This window comes from Protopterus annectens, chromosome 4.part0 (assembly GCF_019279795.1).
Source record: "Protopterus annectens isolate FY-2018-M chromosome 4.part0, PAN1.0, whole genome shotgun sequence".
NCBI classification, from domain to species: domain Eukaryota; kingdom Metazoa; phylum Chordata; order Ceratodontiformes; family Protopteridae; genus Protopterus; species Protopterus annectens.
The window spans coordinates 1,550,558,171-1,550,570,457 of NC_056733.1; positions in this window are offsets into that span (position 1 = coordinate 1,550,558,171).

Consider the following 12,287-nt stretch of genomic DNA (forward strand, 5'->3'; position numbering starts at 1 on the left):
GTGTTACCACTGTGACCTATGCCCCTGCATTGGGTGCACACGTTGTGACATGGCACATAACATGTCCCATGCACGTGGTGGTCTGCCTGCAACATTGTCACACCATGACATGACCTACGCACGACATAGCAGACATCCACAATGTCTGCATAGCCTTCGGGAATGTGACACCTCAGACTAGTACGGGTGTATGTCACATGGGCCACCACAGGGATGTGTACACGATGCCCATCACACACAATTGTCCATGAACCAGTCAAACATGGCCATGGGTGATACCTACAGGCATGTTGCCACACAGTACATCTGCAGTGGGTAGTCACTGTTGCACCCTGTCCACACATAGAGCGGTCATAGCTGTAGTGGACCCCCTGGACATCTGATGTGGTACACCAGACAAATGAAATGCCTGTCAGCAGCCAATAGAGGTGCCACCAATGTCTACCATATACGTGCTGTGGAACAGCATGACTGTGTTGCAGACATGGCAATGAAATGCGTCCAGGTTACGCATCGCACAGAAACATACCTGTGTCTTGCTGCCATGCAGTGGCACAGAGCCCGTCCCCACTGTACAGCTATGTACACAGCTCACACCAACCACACCTGCACAGACATCCTTGTTACACATGCATTCTATCTGTAGCCTGTACACATAACACTGCACTGTGACATCCGTTTTGATGTGGTGCATGTGGTGGGACACCATTGTCACATGTCCACGTTATCGCACATGTTTGCGGTGTACATGACATAGTGACGCCAGCCATGTGTACTGTTAACCCGCCTGGCACACGGTGTATCACGGTGATGCATGCAAACTACCATGAATGCGTGTACTGCAAGCCTACTAAAAGACACCTGCTTGATGTAGTGTGCACCCCAGGGCAGTATGCATACTACCACTATTAATGTCTGGGCTGCATTCACTGGGCTGTGGTGTGGGAATGCTGCATGCCACCTGCAATAACACATGCATGATGTGTCTGCATGTGTGTGTGTCTGTGTGTGTATGTCAGCATGTGTGTGTCCGCATGTGTGTGTGTGTGTCTGTGTGTGTGTCTGCGTGTGTGTGTGTCTGCGTGTGTGTAATGTAACTTACGGTATGTCTTTGTATTCACAGGTGCTGTAGGTGCGTTCCCCTCCTGTGGTCCATCTGATGCTAGTGTCCCCACAGATACTAGCGGTGATGACCATGTGCATGAGGCACAGGCAGGGTCGTCACGGGCAGAAGCTGTGCCATTGGATAACATCCCACCTATGTCCCCTTCATCTCCGCACACGGTTCAGATGCCGACACATACCACATCACCACTGCCCATAGAGGAAGGACAGTCAGCGTCTGTTCGCACCGAGCAGGAATGTGTGGTGGCTACAGAAGGTGCGGGTACACACCATGTTGTGAGTGTAATGACTGGTGATGTGCCACACAGGCATGTGGCTGGTGCTGCTCGTAGGAGGAGCACTAGTAGACATGCACCTGCCATACAGGGTGCAGCAGCTGGTATCACCAGACGCATGTTTCAGACTGTAATGGCGGCACAGGCACATGCCGAACGGCAGAACCAAGAAGGGCAGAGGCTGCAGAGGGCCGCAATCCGTTCCTTAAATGAGAACATCCAGTCATTGGCGAATGCTCAACAGCAGCTTGCCGATGTTCTGGATAGGAGATTAGGTGAGATGGTTGGAATCCTCGACGAGGCATGTCAATCCGCCAGCGTGAGCTGTCTGTGCTGGAACACCTGGTAGGGGTGAGGCGTAGGACACATGGCCGTAGGCCAGCAACACCACCTAGTGCAGGTCGACGCGGTGCCACCTCTCATGCCCACTCACACAGTGCTGGTAGCAGCAGCAGTGCAGCTGGTGCTACACCAACCACACCAGGACACATCAGGCCACGTGGACGTGGCCCTGGATGGTCCCAGCGTGGACACGGTTCCAGCGGACATGTGTCATTGGAGAGTGGCCACTCCATACCTCCACCCGGTAGTGCCCGTGCGACCCCAGGCAGGCACGGGTCACGTGGTCGCAGGCGGACACAGTGAGCCGTACACCCTGCACTGTACAGTCTGGGGCTGCCAAGTATACCCCGTGTAGGCATCACAGATGGCTGAACTGTGTACACACATACCCACACACAGCAGGCACAACTGTAGGGCTCCACCACATCCACATGCATTCTGCACAGTCATGCCCAGTAAATGCACAGGCCCTTACACACACACATGATGTCATCCATTGGTACAGCCTATGCCCCTGGCACACATATCACCCTGTGCATATGATGAAGCCTCTGCCGCAGCACCGTGATCCACACCATCGGTGCACGGTTATGCAAACATATTCTGATGCACAGGGTGGACAAGATAGTGAGAGGTGTATGTGATACCTGTGTCCGCATAGTACACGATGTGTATGTTGCAGTGGTTGTGTATGACAGGTGACAGGTGCCTATGTGACGTGGGTCGTGCACTGACATCATGCAGCAGCCATACCATGTAGTGCAGGTGCAGCATACATTGATCTGTGTACACGGTATGCATGGCGGTTACATGTGTAGCACCATGTTGGTTCAATTAACCTGTATGCCAATTATGGTGTACTTGCATGTGCCTACTGGGAGCACTGTTATCAGTCCCCCACATGTAGCTGTGGGGTACCCACAGGCACATCTGGCAATATCAGCATACCACAGGTACCCGCAACCTGCATGGACCCCTACATAGGTACATAGGCGCATAGGTACATACCAGGCTATGTGCCCTACGGCATGTGTAAGCCTAACCAGAGTGTGTGTGGCTGTCACCACCCCTTAGGATGAGGATACCACATCCATCGATCCGCTGTCCCTCTGTCCAGCAGTGACACAGAGATGATGCCTGGCGCATACCTACGATCACACATCCACACGTCAGGATTACTCTTGGACAAAGTCAGTCAGGGGCTCTCCTTCACATGGGCTGGGAATCCTTTCCATGTTGTAGGGTGTCTCTGGGCGTTGACCCTGTTCCCCCAGCATGTCCTATTTATGTCCGTGTTGAGGTTTCTGTCAGTTGCTTCTGTGCCCGTGTTTGCTTGGAGCCTAGGAGGTGGAACATGTCCATGTCACCCAGGTCGGACATGGCCGTGTATGTCAGGCACAGATCACCACAGAGCAGACGTACTGGGAAGGTATACAGCCGGAGTCCCCTTGGTCGGGCAGCATGTGACACATGTCTCAGCACCTTTATCCCTGTGTTGTGGAACGTTTGTGGTCCTTCCGAGTGCTGCAGGTGTCAGGTTAGGTACATCCCAGATGTGGCGTTGTACGCAATCATTGGTCTGATGTGTGAAGAGTACAGGGGTACAATGAACTCCCCTGATGTGGATGTGATTCCTTCCTGACCAGGTGGCCACAGTGGAATGTCTTCCCAACCACATTGGCATTGTGAGTGTCGACAGAGGTTACCGACAGGTGTGGTACCCATGTCCCTGAACACGTCCACCATGATCAATGGATTACCGCCTACATGGTACGTCAGGGCGAACATGTCCTTCCCACTGGGTAGGTCTGCACCTTCCCTGGCATGTAGCATCAGGCCATGGCTCTGGCACCAGTTATCCATTTCTATGAGGCCACAGGTGGATGTCCGTGTCTGATGGGGTGTTGATTATGGTGGCCGGTGTGCAGTCATCTGCATACCTTGTCTGCCACAATCCCCCTATGTTTGCATGCACATTGGAAGGTTGAATGCCGAACAGGAGGGGGCCCAGGACTGAGCCCTGTGGGCCTCCACTCAAGACCAGCTTGGAGTCTGACATGGCACCAGGAACACAAACCCTGTGTGGTGTGACCTCCATCCAGTTGGCAAACCATCGTGTGACATATGTCTCCACATGTACGCTGGTGAGCCTTTCCATGAGTCCCACATGGAGTGTTGTTTGAACACTCCCGCCAGGTCATGGTAGTCTGTGCAAACAGACGTACCCCCATCAATGGCCTTAGTGACCCCTCCAGACAGGTCGAGCAGGTTTGGGGGGCAGGATCTGCCCTTGACTAGGTCGATGTGGGTATGTTCCGGTATTGGCTGTATACCACTGTCTGTACTTATGGGCTCCAGTATGGACCTCCCCACAGCTTTGCAGACAAGGCTGGTCAAGCTGATAGGGCAGGGATGTCTACAGTCCAGAAGAGCACTACCCTGGTGTAGTGGGACCACAGCTGCCATATGCCATCCATCGGGGGACCTAGCCCGTAGTAAGCCTAAGATGACACAGCGGCCTTATGTGTGGGGCGAGGGCCTCAATGAGGTTGTGTAGCACACAGCCAGGGACACCATCTGGTCCCATTGGTGCTGTGTTCACCGCTTAACAGATCTCTCCTGGGCATACGAGATGTTTGGGAGGCTAGACTCTGGTGGGATGGATACGTCCCTCTTGGGGGTAGATGTATGCATGGAACATGTCCGCTGGTTTGTTGACAATGTCTGTGGGTTCAGTGATCATTGTACCATTCTGGTGTAATTCCGGGCATGACTGTGTGCTCCCACCCATGTCCCTACCACAGCTAAGGAAGGCCCTATGGTTGTCTTATGTGTCCTCTGCAGTACCACTCCCACAAGCGGCCTTGGATGATTGTATGTGTGATCATATGTTAATGCCGGTATTAATCAGTGATGCCTTCCCTGGTACTGATATTGCTCTGTCATGTACTAGCTCCAACTGTCGTTGTACAGTTTGTCAATGGCTGGGGTCCATCAGACCATGTGCCTGCCTTCGGTGGACAAGGTCCTGATGTTATCATGATCGCTTGGTGCAGACATCCCTGGGGGTGCTCAGAGAAGGCATTTGTAAGGGTTTCAGCAGTGTGGCCTGTGTTTGCCACTGGCATGGAGGCCTTGTAGGGTACCACATCGGTCGTATGACATGTGTGGTTCGCTGTGGAGAGGTCGTCACTTTGGTCTCCCATGCCGGTGTTGGGTGCAGGATGCGGATTACCAGTGGATTCACTATACGGTCTAACATCACCATTGAGGGATGTACATCCTGTGTGGAGCATATCCTCCCCATGTGTGATGATCAGAACTGGTATACGTCCCCCCCTTGTGGGTATGGTGCATGGGTGTTCCACAGCAGTCAGGTGTATGAACACCTGGGACCTTTGTGTAGGGTGTTGTGTCCTGGGTAATGTTCTCGGTCTATGTATGGGTGGTTGATGTCACCCAATATGACGGTGTTGTGAGAGCATTCACACTCACCAGTGTCTTCAGGACGGCTGTGCAGGTATCCTGGGTTTGGGAGGGTGGTCTGTAGCATGCAACAAACTGTAGGGCAGTCCTAACCATGGTTAATTGCACCTGGATATTCCCCGCTGCTACGTGCATCTCTGCCAACATGGAGGTGTGTGTATCCATCATGGAAATGGGGACTCCCCCTCCTTCTGTGTTATGTCTGGGTTATGGTCCTGAACGCGTGATATGGGGTATGACCCGACAGTGCTGGGGTGCTCTCAGCAGCCCTGACCAATGTTTGAGTCGCAGCACTGACATCGATGTCCTCCATACTGAGGAGGGCATTTGAGGGTGTGCAGCTTGGCCGTAGACCACTGGCAGTGAGCTGTATTATCCTGTGTGTTCTCCAGGCTTGTAGTGTAGGGTGGTAGGTCTATCATTCCAGCTGTGCCTGCAGTGAGCACTGTGGGGGTGGCAGGTGCCTTCGCCAAACCCTTGAAGACCGGGGGCGACAGCTGCCAGCCATACCATGCGAAGGGCGTGCCAAGCATGTCATCCCAGGTAAGAGGAATCCGGATCCCCTCAGACTGACACCGGTAACCAGGCACATTATCAAGGGTGACCACATTGAGCCAGTATAGTGGCATCATACTTGATGAGGGTGGGATACTGCCCAGGGTCAGGGACATGCCGGCCTGGGCTACACAATCTGAGTGGCCCTCTATGTCTCCTGTAATGTATCCCATGGTGGTATGCCACCAGTCATTGACACCAGCATGGGCAATGGCCGCGTCATACCTGTACATGCTGCGGAGTGACCTGAGTGCGTGTGTTATGTGGCGTATTCCAGCGGCCGGCAGGCAGCCAACTGTGATCATTCCCTTGTTCAGTATGGTGGGTGGGACGTCGGTGTGTCTGGCAGTGGTGTCACCCATTACAGGTGTGTCTGGCAGTGTGTGTGTCGCCTTTGGGGCTCTGCCAGGTTAGCACACTGACGTTGAGAACTATGTGTTGCATGTCCTATGTCTTGTGAAGGCAGTAGCTTGTGTGTCTGCTTCAGAGGGCACGTTAGGTTCGTGACATGTCCTACAGTGCCTCCAGGTATGTCTTAGTGTGTTCATGTGTTTGATCAGCATTTGCGATAGTCACATGTGACACTGGGTATGTGGTGTGCATTGTGTCCTTCCCCTTCCGCGTGGTCTTGCCGGTCATGGTTGGAGAGAGCACAGCCCCCTGTCTGGCTATATAGTTGCGTCTGTCACATGTATTATGTTCATTGAGGGAGGTGCGGCTTGTCCATGTCCATGAGGCACCTGTAACAGTGGCCAGGACGCCCAGATTCACCATCTGAACAGGAGAGGTCGCTAGCAATTGACCCGTCGACATGCCAGAGGATGTGAATGCATTTGCTGTGTAACCGGGTCAGAAGGCACCTATAGGGAAGTGGGCACACAAGGGGATTCTAGGACAGTGTAGTACTCCATTTAGTATACATGTACTTTATCTATGTGGGAATACTATGGGAGCAGGTGCAGAGCTTTTCTGATGCAGAGAACAGACAGTCGGGATTGTAAGAAGAGAGGTCATACACATAAACCTGCGGAGCATGGAGCCGGATACAGTGTAACGTTGCTTACACGGTACATGACGCACATGTCCACACATATACTGCACCTGACGCCTGTGATCGGTGCCACAGGCTACAGTGGACAGAGACATCACATACATGGCATGACACAGTACAGGTATGGTGACATTCTGCAGGTGTCATACGCAGTGTGCTGGCTACTGACCACAGGTGTCACCTGTCAGCTGTGGTGCACAGTGTTCGACAGTCGGATGCTGTACCGGTATAGGACTATTCCCGCATTCGCGGGGCGTACACCTCTATGGCACACACACCATTGTGTGCAGATGGGGACACCTGTCTGTGTGGTCGGCACCCTCACAAGACAATGCACCGACGCGCCATGTCACAGGGGGTGATCTTGCACAGGTGGCCAGTAAGGCTCACAGGTAGGGAAATGACAGGGCTGTACAATGCAGCACCACTACGGGATGGTCACCCTGTGTGGTCAGTGTCCAGTCACAACACAATATCTGCATACACCCTCTCAACAGGCAGCAGACATACACACATGTCGACACACTGACATGGGGGTGGCCACACATGTCTACACGGAGGGATGACGTGTTGCATGTACTACACCATCCACATCGGTGCACCCCACACTGAGGTAGGTACAGAGCTCTACCATGGTGTACAGTGATGTGTGGCACGTGGCACATAGTTCCCCCGATCTGTGGCATACATGGGCACACGTTCCTGCACACATGTTGGTGCTAGGAATGCCACACCCGCTACATGGGATTTGTGCAGGCGCAGCAGCGTATGTGGTGCATCCCGCGACTACCACTGTATCCGACAGCTGTGCCAATATCTGCACTTGGGTGGTGGTAGGGGTTACAGTGGCAATGTGACATATGGTCGAACCCGCATGGCCGATGGGTATGCATCATGGCAGCGCTGTCATGTAAAGGCAACATAGCGGACTGTATGCACATGGCAGGGTAGGACGGTGTGTGACACACCTGTGACCAGCACCTGCACACATGCATGTGGACAGGTGTTTAAACAAATGGTGTACACACAGACTGCCATGCGTGCTGTTACTATGCCACCATATGACGGCCCCCATGATGGGTATGCATGTGGGAGGGGGTTGCAACTGTGTTACGGACACCAGACACCGCCCCTGCATGGCTGCACCGTGCACAGTACACGTGTCACATGTATCCCCTGTTGCCAGGTGTGTATGCATTGCTACGTTGTGGCATGTGTGTCAACATGCATGGTACATGGACTGTGCTTTGGTATCACAGCTGTCACAGGCAAACTGTACAAGGGTATGTGTCCCTGTGAACACCGCCACACCCTGTAGGGGGTGCATACCACAGACATGTGTCCGCCTTCCCTTCGTGTGTGTATTACCACGTACGCCTGTGCCATGCATGTGGTACATCACAGGCTTCGTATGTGTCCTGCGTGCAGTCCATGCACACAGCCTGGAAACCACATATGTGACATATCTGGACATTGTTTCACTGTGGTACAGCTGCAGTCATGTGTCATACCTGTGTCAGGCCCATGGCATGTGTGGAGCATGCCTGTCCATGTATACCGGTACGGGTGGACTACATCACACCTGTGGGATCATTGATAGTACATGTGTACTCTGCACGATGGACGTACACCGCCACATAGTCTTCTGGACATATGTCACATGCAGTTTCTGGACCGTGAGGCATACTGCTGCACCGATGACATGGTGCTGGCATAGCAGCTACAGTGTTCACTTCGGTGTGTACATGTTCAGCCTGCACCCGTGGCGCCTGTGCTGTCATCTGTGTGTGTACGCAGTGACTGCATGTGTGTCCACCCCGCGCTGTGTACGGGTTTACCTGGACGTGACTTGCGGTGTGTGCACTCCTACTGCTTGCCGGACGGCGCGTTGCAGATACTACGTGTGTGAGCATGGCCGGTCGCTTTGTGTGGCTGGACACACACGACGGTCCACAGTCTGCCCCCCATGCCGTAGCCCCATGTGTATGCATGTCTGCACTGTGCCGATTCTAAGTGTCTGAGCATGCCCAGTACGCAGCTGTGTAGATGGACACACAGTACAGTGCACACCGCTACCGACTGCATTGATACCCGGTGCATGCCTGTTTCCTTCGCAACTGCCACGTCTGTGGCATGGCCGGGTTGCTGTTGTGTGGCTGGACACACACGACGGTCCACAGTCTGCCTCCCATGCCGTCGCCCCATGTGTATGCATGTCTGCACTGCGCCGATTCTAAGTGTCTGAGAATGCCCAGTACGCAGCTGTGTAGATGGACACACAGTACAGTGCACACCGCGCCCGACTGCATTGATACCCCAGGTGCATGCCTGTTTCCCCTTCGCAACTGCCACATCTGTGGCATGGCCGGGTTGCTGTTGTGTGGCTGGACACACACGATGGTCCACAGTCTGCCTCCCATGCCGTCGCCCCATGTGTATGCATGTCTGCACTGTGCCGATTCTAAGTTTCTGAGCATGCCCAGTACGCAGCTGTGTAGATGGACACACAGTACAGTGTACACCGCGCCCGACTGCATTGATACCCCGGGTGCATGCCTGTTTCCCCTTCGCAACTGCCACGTCTGTGGCATGGCCAGGTTGCTGTTGTGTGGCTGGACACACACGACGGTCCACAGTCTGCCTCCCATGCCGTCGCCCCATGTGTATGCATGTCTGCACTGTGCCGATTCTAAGTGTCTGAGCATGCCCAGTGAGCAGCTGTGTAGATGGACACACAGTGCAGTGCACACCGCGGCCGACTGCGTTGATACCCCGTGAGCATGTCTTTCTCCCCTTTGCAACCGCTAGGTGTGAGAGGCATGGCCAGTACACCTGTCGGGGGTACACGCGAAAGTCGGCACCGATGTCTGCTACTAGGCGTGTAGCCATGGCCAATGACATCCTGCATAGCCATGGTGACCATCCAGGTGACTCATATGTGGCTGTCATGCCACATTGGCTGCCTACATCCTGCACGCCGGATGCCCTCTCATAGGGTATACTGTCATGTGGTGCATCCTGTATTCATGTCGTGATGTACTGCTCCGTAGTTATTTGGTATTCCCGACTGCAGCACTACCGTGTTACTGTACGGCCACCTTGGGATGGTAACAGGCTGTGTGACTGCGCACTCTGTCTTCATTCCCTATCGGCCGCATTGCCTCTGCAGATGATACCACCCACCTAGGGGTATGCCTCCTGACAGTGCTGTGCTCAGTAATCCCTGTAGCGCGTTCTGTAAATGCTGCATGCTGTAGTGAGTTCATGTAGGTAGGCGTAGGTTCGACTCGGCCCTTCCCTGTGTGTGTGTGTGTTTCCAGCTGCCTCTGCAGATGAACATGCTTTTAGATGCTTCGCAACACATACCTTGGCTATTGCCAGCTATTCTCTTACGGGTGATGTCACCCGCCCAGAAGTATGCCTCTGACAGCGCTGTGCTCAGTAATCTCGGTAGTGCGTTCTGTAAATGCTTCATGCTGTAGTGAGTTCATGTAGGTAGGCGTAGGTTCGACTCCCGTCCCTTCCATGTGTGTGTGTGTTTCCAGCTGCCTCTGCAGATGAACTTGCTTTTAGACACTTCGCAACACATACCTTGGCTATTGCCAGCTATTCTCTTACGGGTGATGTCACCCGCCTAGAAGTATGCCTCTGACAGCGCTGTGCTCAGTAATCTCGGTAGCGTGTTCTGTAAATGCTTCATGCTGTAGTGAGTTCATGTAGGTAGGCGTAGGTTCAACTCCCAGCCCTTCCCTGTGTGTGTGTGTGTGTGTGTTTCCAGCTGCCTCTGCAGATGAACATGCTTTTAGACGCTTCGCAACACATACCTTGGCTATTGCCAGCTATTCTCTTACGGGTGATGTCACCCACCTAGAAGTATGCCTCTGACAGCCCTGTGCTCAGTAATCTCAGTAGCTGCTTCTGTAAATGCTTCATGCTGTAGTGAGTTCATGTAGGTAGGCGTAGGTTCAACTCTTGGCCCTTCCCTGTGTGTGTGTGTGTGTGTGTTTCCAGCTGCCTCTGCAGATGAACATGCTTTTAGACGCTTTGCAACACATACCTTGGCTATTGCCAGCTATTCTCTTATGGGTGATGTCACCCGCCTAGAAGTATGCCTCTGACAGCTGTGCTCAGTAATCTCGGTAGCGCTCTGTAAATGCTTCATGCTGTAGTGAGTTCATGTAGGTAGGCGAGGTTCGACTCGGCCCTTCCCTGTGTGTGTGTGTGTGTGTGTGTGTGTGTGTTTCCAGCTGCCGCTGCAGATGAACATGCTTTTAGATGCTTTGCAACACATACCTTGCCTATTGCCAGCTATTCACTTACGGGTGATGTCACCCGCCTAGATGTATGCCTCTGACAGCGCTGTGTTCAGTAATCTCAGTAGCACGTTCTGTAAATGCTTCATGCTGTAGTGAGTTCATGTAGGTAGGCGTAGGTTCGACTCCCGGCCCTTCCCTGTGTGTGTGTGTGTGTGTGTGTGTTTCCAGCTGCCTCTGCAGATGAACATGCTTTTAGACGCTTAGCAACACATACCTTGGCTATTGCCAGCTATTCTCTTACGGGTGATGTCACCCGCCTAGAAGTATGCCTCTGACAGCACTGTGCTCAGTAATCTCGGTAGCGCATTCTGTAAATGCTTCATGCTGTAGTGAGTTCATGTAGGTAGGCGTAGGTTCGACTCCTGGCCCTTCCCTGTGTGTGTGTGTGTGTGTTTCCAGCTGCCTCTGCAGATGAACATGCTTTTAGACGCTTCGCAACACATACCTTGGCTATCAGCGGCCATTCCTTTACAGATGTTGTAATCCACCTGTACATGTGCCTCTGACGGTGGTGTGTTCGGTGGTCCATGAAGCGCATTCCATACCTGTGTCATACTTTTGTGCGGTTGGGTATGTGGGGGTGTGGTCAATCACCATGCCTGCCACATGTGTGTGTGTGTGGCCATGCTCCCAGCTGCATGGGTTCATAGGGTATGGCTTTAAGGTTTCCGCAGAACACTCATATCCTGCCACCATCCCTGTGTTTGTGCATGGTGAGACGCAGCTCGTGTACTGCTTGTGTGCCTGCTGTGGTTGGCGACCTCCGTAGCGTGTTCTCCACGTGCACCCTGCTATGGTGTGGTGGGGTGGTGCTGTGTACATTACACTCACGGGCTTGCCACATGTGTCCGTCTGTATCTCTGTCATTGTATATCTACGTACCTATGTTGTGCCCGTAGTGCTGCTCTTGCATGGACAGCTGTCTTTCCCATGTATCGCATATTTGCACGGCTGACACATAGAACTGTGGTACGTTGCATATCCACACATTGTCCATGCACCGTCCGTAGTCCAGAACACCCTAAAGACATCTGCTGGATATTGTGGCAGACAGCTATCCTTGCTGTACTGACACTGTACCCGTACACGCTATACACCTTGTGTGTAATTGCCTATTTATGGTGTGTGTATGTCTAC